Raw genomic sequence first — 13,822 nt, forward strand, 5'->3', positions numbered from 1 at the left:
CTCTGATCATAGGCCTTTACTTATAACTCTCAATTTTTTCATGCATTGAGATCTCACAGAAAGTAATTCTTATAGCCAAAAGAACTTAATATTTGATAGAAATAAAAATGAACTCTTTCTAAATGAATTAAAAACTAATTTGCTTCCTTTATCTAGTATAGACAACATCGAAGACCTCTATCATAATTTTACTACAACCCTCTCCTATGCTATTAATAAGTTCTCAATTGAAGTTTCAAATAATAAAAGAAATAGCAAAACCAACCCATAATATGACAAAGATTGTAAAAGTGCAAGGAGAGCAATTAAGGAAGTTGTTGATGAATCTCTTAAAATGGACAAGATAAAAATATACAAAGCCCTAACTAAAAGGAAAAAGAGGCAGTACATTTGTCAAAGACAGGAGAATCTCTTACACCTCTCTAAGGTAGTTCATAAGAAATTTTGGAGGCAAATTCTGACTAGGAAGACTAAAGATAATAATAAAATTGCTCTTCACGATTGGAATTCCTATCTTAAAAAGCTTTATGAATCTCCAAATGTCATGGATAACTTGGAAACCCTGCTCACAACGAAAGAAGTTTTCTCTTTAGAAGACATTGAGTTTGGGGTTAATCGCGTGGCTAATGAGAAAGCTAAGGACATTGAAGGTTACCAGGCGGAAATCTTAAAAATTGGAGGTCCTGTCCTCATCCCCCACATCCACAAGCTTTTCAATCAAGCAATCAAGAAAGGGTTCCCTAAACCTTGGATTGAGAGCCTCATTGTCCCTATTTTTAAAAGTGGGGATACAAATAACCCCTCTAATTATCGGACAATTATGATTAGCCCTATCTTAGCCAAGTTATATGGTAGTATTTTGGAAAATAAGTTAAGCATATGGCTTGAAAGCGATGGTAAGTGGGCTAAAGGCCAAGCAGGTTTCAGAAGACATCACTCAACAATAGACCACCTCGTTACGCTTAGGATCATTGTGGAGGAATGTTGTAATGATAAATCCAATTTCTTTTGTTGCTTTGTGGACTTGAGAAAGGCTTTCGATATGGTTCCTGGATACAACCTTTGGAATAGATTAGAAGAGCTAAAGGTTCCTTTCGAGTTGAGAGCTGCCGCTATAAGGTTATACGATAATGTAATTGCCAAGCTAAAGAGAAATGAGGGGTGGTCGAAAGATATTAAGTGTAATATCAGAGTTAAACAAGGTTGCCCCCTCTCCCCTACCCTATTTGGCATTTACATCGACAAGCTCGAAGGCTATTTAGAGGAAGCAGGATGTGCTAGCACGATCTTAGCTGGGATAGTCGTCATCTTTCTTCTCTATGTTGACGATATTGTTCTTCTTGCAAGGTGCCCATGTGATCTGATAAACAACTCAGGCTTCTTAAGGATTTCTGCTCTACCATGGGTATGACTGTTAACACTGACTAAACAAAAGTTATGATTATCAAATCCAAGAAGGACACTTATGCTAATTTTATGTATGACAATAATAACTTGGAGGAAGTGTATTCTTACAAGTACCTAGGAATTGATATTCATCATAAGCTCAACTAGAACTATAGCATTGAGAAAAGGATTAATGGGGGGTGGAAAGCTTATTTTGGTCTTGAAAATAATTGTAAAACGGAAAACCTCGTAATGTGGGACAAAAAGAATATCCTCTTTGAAACTTTAGTCACTCCTGTTATCTTATGTGGATGTGAGGTTTGGGGTTGCAGCATCTCTAGAGAATCCTGGAGAAAGATTGAGCAAATCCAGAAGCGTTTTATAACGTATAACCTGAAAATTAAAAGTAATACACCCTATCCAATTCTCCTTATAGAAGTAGGTCTTTCCCCTATCGAGAGCCTCGCTATGATTAGGCTTCTACTGTACAAGCACAAACTCAATAACATAGAAGATCATAGACTTCCTAAGCTAGCTTTAAATTCCAGTGAAAACCACCTAAGGCTCAAGCACGGGTGGTATAAAGACACGAGGGCTTGGTTAAACTATTGGGAGATCAACAAGAATGATGCATTGCAAAACATTAATAACATAAAAGATATTGTTACTTCTAAGTTCAAAGAAAAAATGTGGTGTGAGAAAGATTTAGCAGCTAAAAGAAAATTAAGTTATTATAAGAAGGTCATCAACCCCACCCTAGAAGATCAAAAGTATCTCTCTATTTTAACTAGCTCAAAGAAGAAAATTAATATAGTAAAGATTAGAACGAATTCTCATGAGCTCCATAGTGAAACAGGTCGTTGGGCAGTTCCTAAAACACCATGGATGGAAATGATCTTCCATATATGTGAGAATAGGAACATCGAGGATGAAAACCACTTCCTCTTAGAGTGTCCCGCGTACAACCACATTAGATCTCAGTTTCATAATCTTTGTCACAATACTGACCTTCCTAGCCTTTTACAATGTCAAAATTATAGTAAGCTCGGGAGGCTTCTCTCCAAGCTTTTTGAGCATAGGAATAAAATCTTAAATCAAAACAAATAATTTGTTTCTTTAGGTCCGGTAGACCAAAGTTTGGTCTTAATGTACGTTAACCATCATCATCATCATCAAAAAATATATATATATATATATAATAAATATTATATATAATATATATATGTAATATTTTATATATATATATTATATAATATATATATGTAATATTTTATATATATATATATATATATATATAATATTTATTATATATATATATAATATTATATATATATATATATATATATATATATATAATATTATATATATATATATATATATATATTACATTATATATTATATATACATTATATTATATTATATCATATATATATATATATATATTATTTTTAATATTTAGTAATTAATTAAACAAAGTTTTTAGTAGAAATACTTTGTTTAATTCATCATGGATCACATAAGCTTGAATACAGAAATTAATAATTAATTAAATATTTATAACTAGCATTTGCACCACATGTTGCAAAGAAAACGTTGTAAGGCAATGGTATAAGAAACAATAATATAGAAGAAATAAGTCAACATTTTATGTAATTTTGTTTCTTTACTAGTGTTTCTTTTTTATCATAAACTGGGTTCTATTGTCTAACAGATCATCTTCATTGATTTTTACACTTTATTGATAAAGTACAGAATCAGAGTCCTAGCAAAGTTGAGATTTATACCTTATTATCTTAAACTTGTGGTTATGTTGTTGATGATTCAAGCCATTTTAACAAAAACAAAGTTGAGATTTATAACTTGTTATCTTAAACTTGTGGTTATGTTGTTGATGATTCAAGCCATTTCAACAAAAACAATTTGAGTGGAATGTAAACTCCCATTTAGAATAATCTTCGGTCTAAGTTCCTATATATTCATTAAGTTAATCCTATATCAAAGTATGCACTTCAATGGTTACGGAGTACAAAATTGTTTCAAATAAAAGGAAAAAATAGAAATACGGACTTACAAAAGTTCCTAACTTTCTGATTGTGGAAGGATAATTGAAGCATACTTGTTTTGCAATGCTCATTGCAACCCAGGGGGCAGATTTTTCAAGAAGAAGAAGAAAAAAAAAGTGGGGGATGGGGGTTCCTAGACCCCACACACTCTTTAATTGCAAAACAAAGTTTGGCATCACCAACTCTTGCCTACCATATTCGTCAATAGGCGCATCATAGTCGTAATGGTGGTAATGTATGGACCTCAACTTGTCTGGCCAAATACAGAGGAAATTTTTATTAATACCAAAAAACAGATGATTTAGAGAATCATGAATAAAGAATGATTTAGGCCCTTTCAACCTAGTGCGGGGTCAATATATAAGAAGGAAACTCTTCCTTGAAAGCATGGATCTCTCCATTGTTGCATATATGTTTTACTCTTCCCTGTGATGGCATGGGGTTTCCAAAGGCTTACCTGAGCCTTACACGGAAGGCTTTTTATGGTATGATGGACTCTGGGCAATATTTGGTGTTGCAGGGAAACCCCAGTCAAGAAGCTGGCTTGTTGGATCTTCGGGGAGACCAGGAAATCCATATTGCTTTTCACAGAGGATCATCCCGCCAGACTGCAGTGAACCGCCACCAATCGCTTCGAGTGATTTCTTCGACCAGCCTGCAAGGAACTCTAGTTTCCGCTTCAAATTTCCGTCTTTACATTATATTCACGTTTACATGGTATATAGATGAGAAAACCTTGCATATTTTGTCTTTATTGGTTTGAAATCATGGTTTGAAATCTTAAAATAGTTTTTTTTATTAAAAACTAATTATTTCATGTATTTTTTAAAGACTGGTTCATTTAGACCTGACTAGTCTTGGTTTGACCGATTCCAGTTTGAAACCCGATTTATTAAGTGGACCAGTCTGGTCACTAGTTCCGGTTTTTTAAAATATGGTTGAGAAGGATTTCGATTACTGCTTGTGGTTTAAGGAATCATGGAAATGGGACATACCATAGAAACTCAAATGCTTTTGTTGGTTGGCACTACACAACCGCATCCTTACTTGGAAGAATCCGGGTATTTGTCTGATGTGCAAGTGGGAGAATGAAGATGTTGATCATTTGTTGCTTCAATGTGCATTTGTTATGGCAGTCTGGGAGGGGGTTCTGGATGCTTTATGTATTGTTCTGGATGCTTTTACATTATTTAGTCAATCTGGAGGAGTTGGAATGCACTAATTTGTTAACAAAAAGTTGCAATTGTGCAGGAATTTATCATTAAGTCTGGTGCCTATGTTGCAGAAATAAGGCCGATTAAAAAATTCAGATTCCTAGGTATCTGGAAGGACTTTCCAGTGGGGTTTTTTGATGGGGCATGCTTGCACAGAAAATGTGATTCCGGTGCAGTCATTCTATTGGAGTCAGACAACTATTACCATTTATGTTGGGAGGGAGGTCATGGGACCAACAATAGAGCTGAAATTATCGCTTTATGGGGTGTCCTCATAGGAGCGAAATGGCTGGGACTAGAGAGCTTATTTGGAGATGCTAAGGGCATAATTGATTGGGTCAAGAATTACATTCTATTGGAGTTGGACAACTATTACCATTTATGTTGGTAGGGAGGTCAATGGACCAACAATAGAGCTGAAATTATCGCTTTATGGGGTGTCCTCATGGGAGCAAAATGGCTGGGACTAGAGAGCTTATTTGGAGATGCTAAGGGCATAATTGATTGGGTCAAGAATTACACTCTGTTTAATCCTCCTATTTTATCAAATTGGATGAGGTGGATTCAGCACCTGGTAAGTACTTTCCAACAAATATATTTTGGTCATATATACAGGGAACAAAACCAAATTGTCGATCTACTTTCAAAGCAAGGCATCACAAAGGAACCTGGTAAGATTCATTTCGCAACTTTTATTCAAGATGTAATGACAAATGTTGAATGCATTAATTTTACTTAGGAGGCCACTGATGATATGATTTGGAAACATAAGAGAAATTATGCTATGGGTATTTTGGGGGTTAAGATGTTGGATACACATGTTGTAAATTTGTGTGTTTTTTGGACAATATGATCTAGAAACATAAGAGAAATTATGCTATGGGTATTTTGGGGGTTAAGATGTTGGATACACATGTTGTAAATTTGTGTGTTTTTTGGACAATATGCAGTTTAATTTAATTTGATATAGATGAATATAGGGTAGATCACAGAGAGAAACTCTAAAACAGAAAGGAAATAGACATGAGAGATTTAGGAGACATGAAAATTTTTTATAGACAGATACAAGATCATGTACAAGAAACAGAAAATCTTACCGATAAGAGAAGCTATGCTATGGGTATTTTGGGGGTTAAAATGTTGGATACACATGCTGTAAATTTGTTTCTTTTGGACAATATGTAGTTTAATTTGATATGGATGAATATAAGGTAGATCACATAAAGGATCTCTAAAACAGTGGAAAGAAAATAGACATAAGAGATATAAAAAAATCTTATAGGCAGATACCAGATCATGTACTCTCTTTTTGTATTAATAAAAAGAATGAAAAAAAATCTGAACACCTCCACGATTACACTGGACATGAATACTGACTCATTTTCTTCGCACTCAACCGAAGGGACATCATCTTTCACACCCTGAGAACTACAACATAATTTCTCGTCTTTGCTCTGTCACATAATTGCCGGCACTGGTTGCTTGACCTTTTCCATCTGTTGTTTCAACGATTTTCCGCAAAACATTTGCCCAGGGAACTACAAGAAAATACACCCCAAAGTGAATTTGTGTAGGCCATCTTTGCAGGACTGAAAGGCGTCGGTGTAATTTCAACATTGCTATTCTTGATTGAATGATCTTCATCTTCTGCCGAATCGATAACATTATTGTCAGAGTTTTTCTCTATACAAAGCCCGGGAAACGAGCTGGATGGAGCTGAAACCTTCAGCTCAGGAACCACATGGGATTGGGGGGTGTCATTGAATGATGGGCTAACTGATCAAGGCTATTGGAATTGGTTGCCGGAATTAATGATGACGATTTGGGACTTGCAGGGGGCTCTAAGGTACCGCTCATAGGAAAGAATTCAGCATCGTGTGCATTCAATTCAATTATATCCTCATCCTGGTAGTCATTCATATTTTCTCGCTGCAGAGAACCCTCAAAGACTTCAATCGATTCTCTGTTTATCATGTACAAGAAACATAAAATCTTACCGATAAGAGAAGCTATGCTATGGGTATTTTGGGGGTTAAAATGTTGGATACACATGCTGTAAATTTGTGTTTTTTGGAAAATATGTAGTTTAATTTGATATGGATGAATATAAGGTAGATCACAGAAAGAATCTCTAAAACAGTAGAAAGAAAATAGACACAAGAGATATAAAAAAATCTTATAGACCGATACCAGATCATGTACTCTCTTTTTGTATTAATAAAAAGAATGAAAAAAAATCTGAACACCTCCACGATTACACTGGACATGAATACTGACTCATTTTCTTTGCACTCAACCGAAGGGACATCATCTTTCACACCCTGAGAACTACAACATAATTTCTCGTCTTTGCTCTATCGCATAATTGCCGACACTGGTTGCTTGACCTTTTCCATCTATTGTTTCAACGATTTGCCGCAAAACATTTGCCCAGGGAACTACAAGAAAATACACCCCAAAGTGAATTTGTGCAGGCCATCTTTGCAGGACTGAAAGGCGTCAGTGTAATTTCGACATTGCTATTCTTGATTGAATGATCTTCATCTTCTGCCGAATCGATAACATTATTGTCAGAGTTTTTCTCTATACAAAGCCCGGGAAACGAGTTGGATGGAGCCGAAACCTTCAGCTCAGGAACCACATGGGATTGGGGGGTGTCATTGAATGATGGGCTAATTGATCAAGGCTATTGGAATTGGTTGCCGGAATTAATGATGATGATTTGGGACTTGCAGGGGGCTCTAAGGTACCGCTCATAGGAAAGAATTCAGCTTCGTGTGCATTCAATTCAATTATATCCTCATCCTGGTAGTCATTCATATTTTCTCGCTGCAGAGAACCCTCAAAGACTTCAATCGATTCTCTGTTTAAATGAGAGAGATTCCAACTGAAATAGCCCCCAATTTCTTTGGGGGATGCTGATGAGTACCACTCTGTGTTTATATACACTGTAACCCTGTGGGGTTTTTGAATAGCTTCTACGGCTATATATCTCCTGTGTAGCAGTGGCAAGCGTATTCACATGCAGCATTTGTTGGCAATGATCACTGAGATCATCGATGGATAACTCTGCTAAAACTGATTCCAGTAACATGATTTTTAAATCAAATACTGCTTGATAATCTCAGATATGGCATTTGAATAAAATGGTGGGTGGCAGTGGAATCGTGTATTTATGGTGTGCACAGGAAACTGCAACTGCAAACATTGAATATGTGTAGAGAAAAGTAGGGTTTCGCCTTTTTCTATCAACAGGTAGGGTTTGTTGAGAAGAGAAAATGTGTTGAGTGGCGTTGCACTAAGCGGGATTGTTGGGATTCAACGTTGATTGCGCAGTTGTTGCATACACGACCATGAAATTTATGTAAGCAAAGAAATTGGGAAATGCAGTGGGGTTTTAGAGATATGTGATGTCTGTAAGTATAAACTCTTTGAACAACAGTAACAAAATGCAGAAATTCCATCTAAAAAGAATAAGTAGAAACTTGAAATTCTGGCTAGAATAAAGAGTAAACCTTGTTGGACTATGTTTTTGGGCTGACTCTCCAATTGTGATACAACCCTAGCATTCACAGGCTGCTATAGAAAATGTCTGTGGCTCTCGTAAGGACAAACAAGCCAAATATTGGTGAATATTGAAAAGAACCAAATGACGATATGGCCATTCTTGACTACATTTAAAATATAAGACAGTCATAAATTAGAATAGAATCTTATAAAAAAGAATGACCAAAGTAAATGAATGAACTCTAAAACAGAATACCACTTGAGAAACATCAAAAGGCTCAATTCCTATCCAAAGACAATACCACTAGAGAAAGATCCATAACATTAGAGAAAGATCCATAATCACTGCTTGAGCTACTTGAGCTACTACATTGGATGCTAACTACTGTCGTCTCTTTCTCAATATCAACACTAGGGAAGTTTGTTGCAGGCATCTCATCCCCACCAACATCAACAGATTCATCGCCAGGGTCACAACCTACACATGTACATATGCTTACATGAACAACAGTAACGAAATGGATAAATTCCATCTAAAAAGAATAAATAGAAACTTGAAATTCTGGCTAGAATAAAGAGTAAACCTTGTTGAACTACGTTTGTGGGCTGACTCTCCAATTGTGATACAACCCTAGCATTCACACGCTGCTACAGAAAATGTCAGTGGCTCTCGTAAGGACAAACAAACCAAATATTGGTGAACATTGAAAAGAACCAAATGACGATATGGCCATTCTTGACTGCATTTAAAATATAAGACAGTCATAACACTAGGACAACATATCGCAAGATTAGGAAGCCTTGCTGAAGCCTGGGTATTTATGGTGCCTTCGCCTATCTCTTTGAGGCAATTGAAAACAAGGTTCTATAACTCCCATAAATAATCATCATCAAAAACATCAATATCAACTTCGATTTCCTCCTCATTCTAACTTAGACCAATGTGCTTCCTTAAGAATGTAATTATGGGTACCGCCATCTCATCTAGTAATTGTTCAAGATCCTGAAAAAGCTTCTTCTTTTCGTTAAATGACATCGGGTGTTTGCATTTTTCAACCTTCGCTTTCTGCTGACTTGGTACATCTAAGAGAGGAGCAGAATTTGGAGGTTGCACCTTTGGCTTATTTCTTGTTTCTGTAATTTTGTTACTATGCTGTTACTTCTTGGTTGGAATAAGTTGAACATCCTGAGTTAATTTTCTATAAACTTTATCTCCAGCCAAATCCCCTGTAACCTCCAACGCATAAGGGTAATCAGGAAGCATATTGTATGAAGTCCTAGCTCATACCTTTTTAGATTTTTTCATGATGGAATTCCTGTTGAGGTTGTTCTGAAATTGGTATCGCTCATGAGTTAGTATAAGGAGAGAGGCCATTCAATGTATGAGCCAGGGCTTTCTCTTCCGCCAGAAGAAAGAAACCCTTGCCAAACGTAAAAACCCTTGTATGAGCCAGGGCTTTCTCTTCTGCCAGAAGAAAGAAACCCTTGCCAAACGTAAAAACCCTTGCCAACCATTCCAAGAGCAAAGGCAAGTACTCCTATGGGCGGAACAGAGCGTATGAGCGCCCAGTTAATGTTCTTGAAATTACATATGCTTACATGAACAACAGTAACGAAATGCAGAAATTCCATCTAAAAAGAATAAATAGAAACTTGAAATTCTGGCTAGAATAAAGAGTAAACCTTGTTGAACTACGTTTGTGGGCTGACTCTCCAATTGTGATACAACCCTAGCATTCACACACTGCTACAGAAAATGTCAGTGGCTCTCGTAAGGACAAACAAACCAAATATTGGTGAACATTGAAAAGAACCAAATGACGATATGGCCATTCTTGACTGCATTTAAAATATAAGACAGTCATAACACTAGGACAGCATACCGCAGGATTAGGAAGCCTTGCTGAAGCCTGGGTATTTCTGGTGCCTTCACCTATCTCTTTGAGGCAATTGAAAACAAGGTTCTGTAGCTCCCATAAATAATCATCATCAAAAGCATCAATATCAACTTCGATTTCCTCCTCATTCTGACTTAGACCAATGTGCTTCCTTAAGAATGTAATTATGGGTACCGCCATCTCATCTGGTAATTGTTCAAGATCCTGACAAAGCTTCTTCTTTTCGTTAAATGACATCGGGTGTTTGCATTTTTCAACCTTCGGTTTCTGCTGACTTGGTACATCTGAGAGAGGAGCAGAATTTGGAGGTTGCACCTTTGGCTTATTTCTTGTTTCTGTAATTTTGTTACTATGTTGTTACTTCTTTGTTGGAATAAGTTGAACATCCTGAGTTAATTTTCTATAAACTTCTTCTCCAGCCAAATCCCCTGTAACCTCCAACGCATAAGGGTAATCAGGAAGCATATTGTATGAAGTCCTAGCTCATACCTTTCTAGATTTTTTCATGATGGAATTCCTGTTGAGGTTGTTCTGAAATTGGTATCGCTCACGAGTTAGTATAAGGAGAGAGGCCATTCAATGTATGAGCCAGGGCTTTCTCTTCTACTGGAAGAAAGAAACCCTTGCCAAACGTAAAAACTCTTGTATGAGCCAAGTCTTGCTCTTCTGCCAAAAGAAAAAAAACCCTTGTCAACTGTTCCAAGAGAAAGGAAAGTACTCCTATGCGCGGAACAGAGCGTATGAGCGCCCAGTTAATGTTCTTGAAATCAAGGGGTGTTTCTTGATATTGGTGGCTTCGCAGGCCAAGCCAAGGTGCCTCCTCGGGTCTTTTACCTGAAGCCATTTTATCAGATCCTGGGCTGTGTTCCATTGCTCGGCCTCGGCCCCTCATCTCTCCGCCCGACCTGTGCTGCTCATATCGGCAACCCATTTTATTAGGTTAACTTTGCACTATCAATTTGGTTAACACGGGCGGTTATTATATGAAACTGTATCAATCTGATGGTACACCTTTCTCCAATCGTCTAACACTTGATCCGACGGTGTAGACCGATGAAGAGTGGCAGATAGGAGAGTTGATTTCAGAGGGAATGCCTTACGGCGTAATTAATGGCTAATTTTATAATAGCTAGTATTTTGATTTGAATTTAAAAATAAAATATATTAATTTATTAATTAAATAACTAATTTCCTAACGGCTAGTTTTTAGGGGCTAATTCTGGACTCTCATGCATCCATTTATTATAGGATGTATAGACTTTTTCACCTTTGTCTTAAGGATGAACCGCATTAACTCGTTCGAAATATTGACCAAATAATACTAATGTGATTAATCCAAAAAACATGCTTACTAAATTATAAATCACAAAAAACTAAAATCTAACAATATTAAAAAAAATTATATTAAACACAATAAATTTAAAATTAAAATTAATATTAAATTTTTACTTCAGTATTTTATATATCATTATTTAACTAAATATAATTATATATTTTTATATTATCTTCAACTATTTCTTCTTAAACTAACTTTTAATATATTTATTTTATTTTAAAAAATAATACCCTTCTTTATCAATCTTATTAAAAAGACCAGCCATAGTACTTGGGAATAATAAATTAAATCATGTAAACTTATTTCAAAAAACATTTAAAACTTGACCTAGGTTTTGCATCTCTGCACCGTGTAATATTTGAGATTTCTTTTTCATTTTCCATTTCGGCTTTACCTATTCAGTGATATGTCCCGCTCTGGGATAATGGAGATACTATTCATTACACTTTATAATAAAACTGAAATATGTATTTTGAAAAAGCATGTTTAAGCATGTTGTTTTGTTTTGTTTTTTAAATGAACATAAATGATTTTAAATATGAAATATTTTAACTTTTTCATATTTATAATATTATGAAACAAATCATCACTTTCGAGGTGGCTAGTCACGTGAGGTGCACCCACTAACCAGCGTTGAACCAAAAGTCAACCTTCGAGGTTGGAGAGGTTCAATGGATTAATGGATAAAAAATGTATGTGTAGGGTGGAGGAGTTGCTCGAAAAGTTATAGAAATTCTGGTCATATTTAAAGAAAATTTGGTAAGGATTTTTGTAAATCCAAATTATAGTTGTTAAACTTCAAAATTTTAGGTGTCTTAGAGGTTTTTGATGGTGCTAAATCCATTTCCACCATAAAAACAGGATTCAAACATTGTCTCTACAAAATTTTTTTGAATTTTTTAATTCCTCCAACTCTTAAAGGAATCTAAAAATATATCACTTATTTTTTCCTTATGAAAATTTTCGTTTACCGTTGGATTAACTAGTAATGAACTTAAATTAAATATACATTTAATAAGGTTAAATTAAATATATACTTTCTAAGGTTATAAAGATGTTTATAAAAGATAAAAGTCATGAACTTAAATTAAATATACATTTAATAAGGTTAAATTAAATATATACTTACTAAGGTTATAAAGATGTTTATAAAAGATAAAAGTAAGTAAAATGAGTACTAACTTCGATTTGAAATGTTAGAAATAAATTTTAATTATAGTTAAGTTAGAAAAGATAAATAATATTTTTAAAATAATAAATATATATTCACAAATGTATTAATGAAAGGTGGTGGAGAATTGCTAAATTTTTGTTAGATGAAATAATTAATCACGTTGTGATATTATGGAAGATTTAAAATCACTTTTTTTTTCTTCTTTTTTTTTTTTATTTGATTATATATGCATATTCATATTAAATTTTTATTTTACGTTATGTATAATTATTGATTTTTTTTTTAACAAATTAGGGAAATTTAGGAAAAAAATTTATTTTCGATTTTTTAAATATAAAAAAAATTAAAACAATCTAATTTTTAAATATAAAAATAAAATATTAAAGTAACCTAACTGGTTTCTTATTGGCCGAAGGCATCTTTATATCAGCGTCGGGTGGATGTACTAGTGTTGATTTGCGTTTTTTTTTTTTTTTTTACAGAGGGATGGGGGCGATTGTGTTTGAAGGAAATATCTTTAGTCTGAGACATTGGGTGTCCTGGATCGTCAACACATCGTGATTCCCATGGAATATCGCTCAATCCTGCGATGTCCTTTTTGCGCCTCCCCCAGGTTCTATGGATTCGAATCAACATGTATTATTGTAAGGCAGCCAACATCCATTTGACATGAATTGCAGATCCCATTTTTCATATATATTTTAATAATTCATATTTAAAAATATCTTATTTCAAACCCTCAAATTTAACAACAAATTTATGGACACCCCGTAAATTATATTTCCATATATCAAGTTTAGAGTATGAATAATAACTTGTTTGTGAATAGAAAAGACTGGACTTAACACAAAAGATGATTGTTATCCTTTTTTTCATAAGGAAAAAAACGTTGGTTATTATTATTATATATACCAGTACATCATGTCACAATATTTCCTGGAATACAATCCAAAATATGAAAGACATATGATGCCAAATACAACAAACTAGGATGCAGTTTGCCACAAAGACCAAATGGTCACAATCCTGAGGAGGAACACGTATCAATGACTGCTTAACTTTGTAGATTTTTTGAATAAACAAAACAGGGTTTTGGTGTGAGGTTTTAATGCACTTAATTGTTTCGGCCTGCCCTTTGTATTGGCCTTGGTTTTGCAAATGCAGTCATTTCACACCTGTCGAGGGAAATTAGGAGTCCATTCTTGCATTCATTGTTGGTCTGGTTCGGCTCTATGTGTGCGTTG

Source organism: Pinus tabuliformis, chromosome 1_1 (assembly GCF_031772625.1).
Source record: "Pinus tabuliformis cultivar Carrire ecotype Pingquan chromosome 1_1, CPIR1, whole genome shotgun sequence".
Taxonomy (NCBI): Eukaryota; Viridiplantae; Streptophyta; class Pinopsida; order Pinales; family Pinaceae; genus Pinus; species Pinus tabuliformis.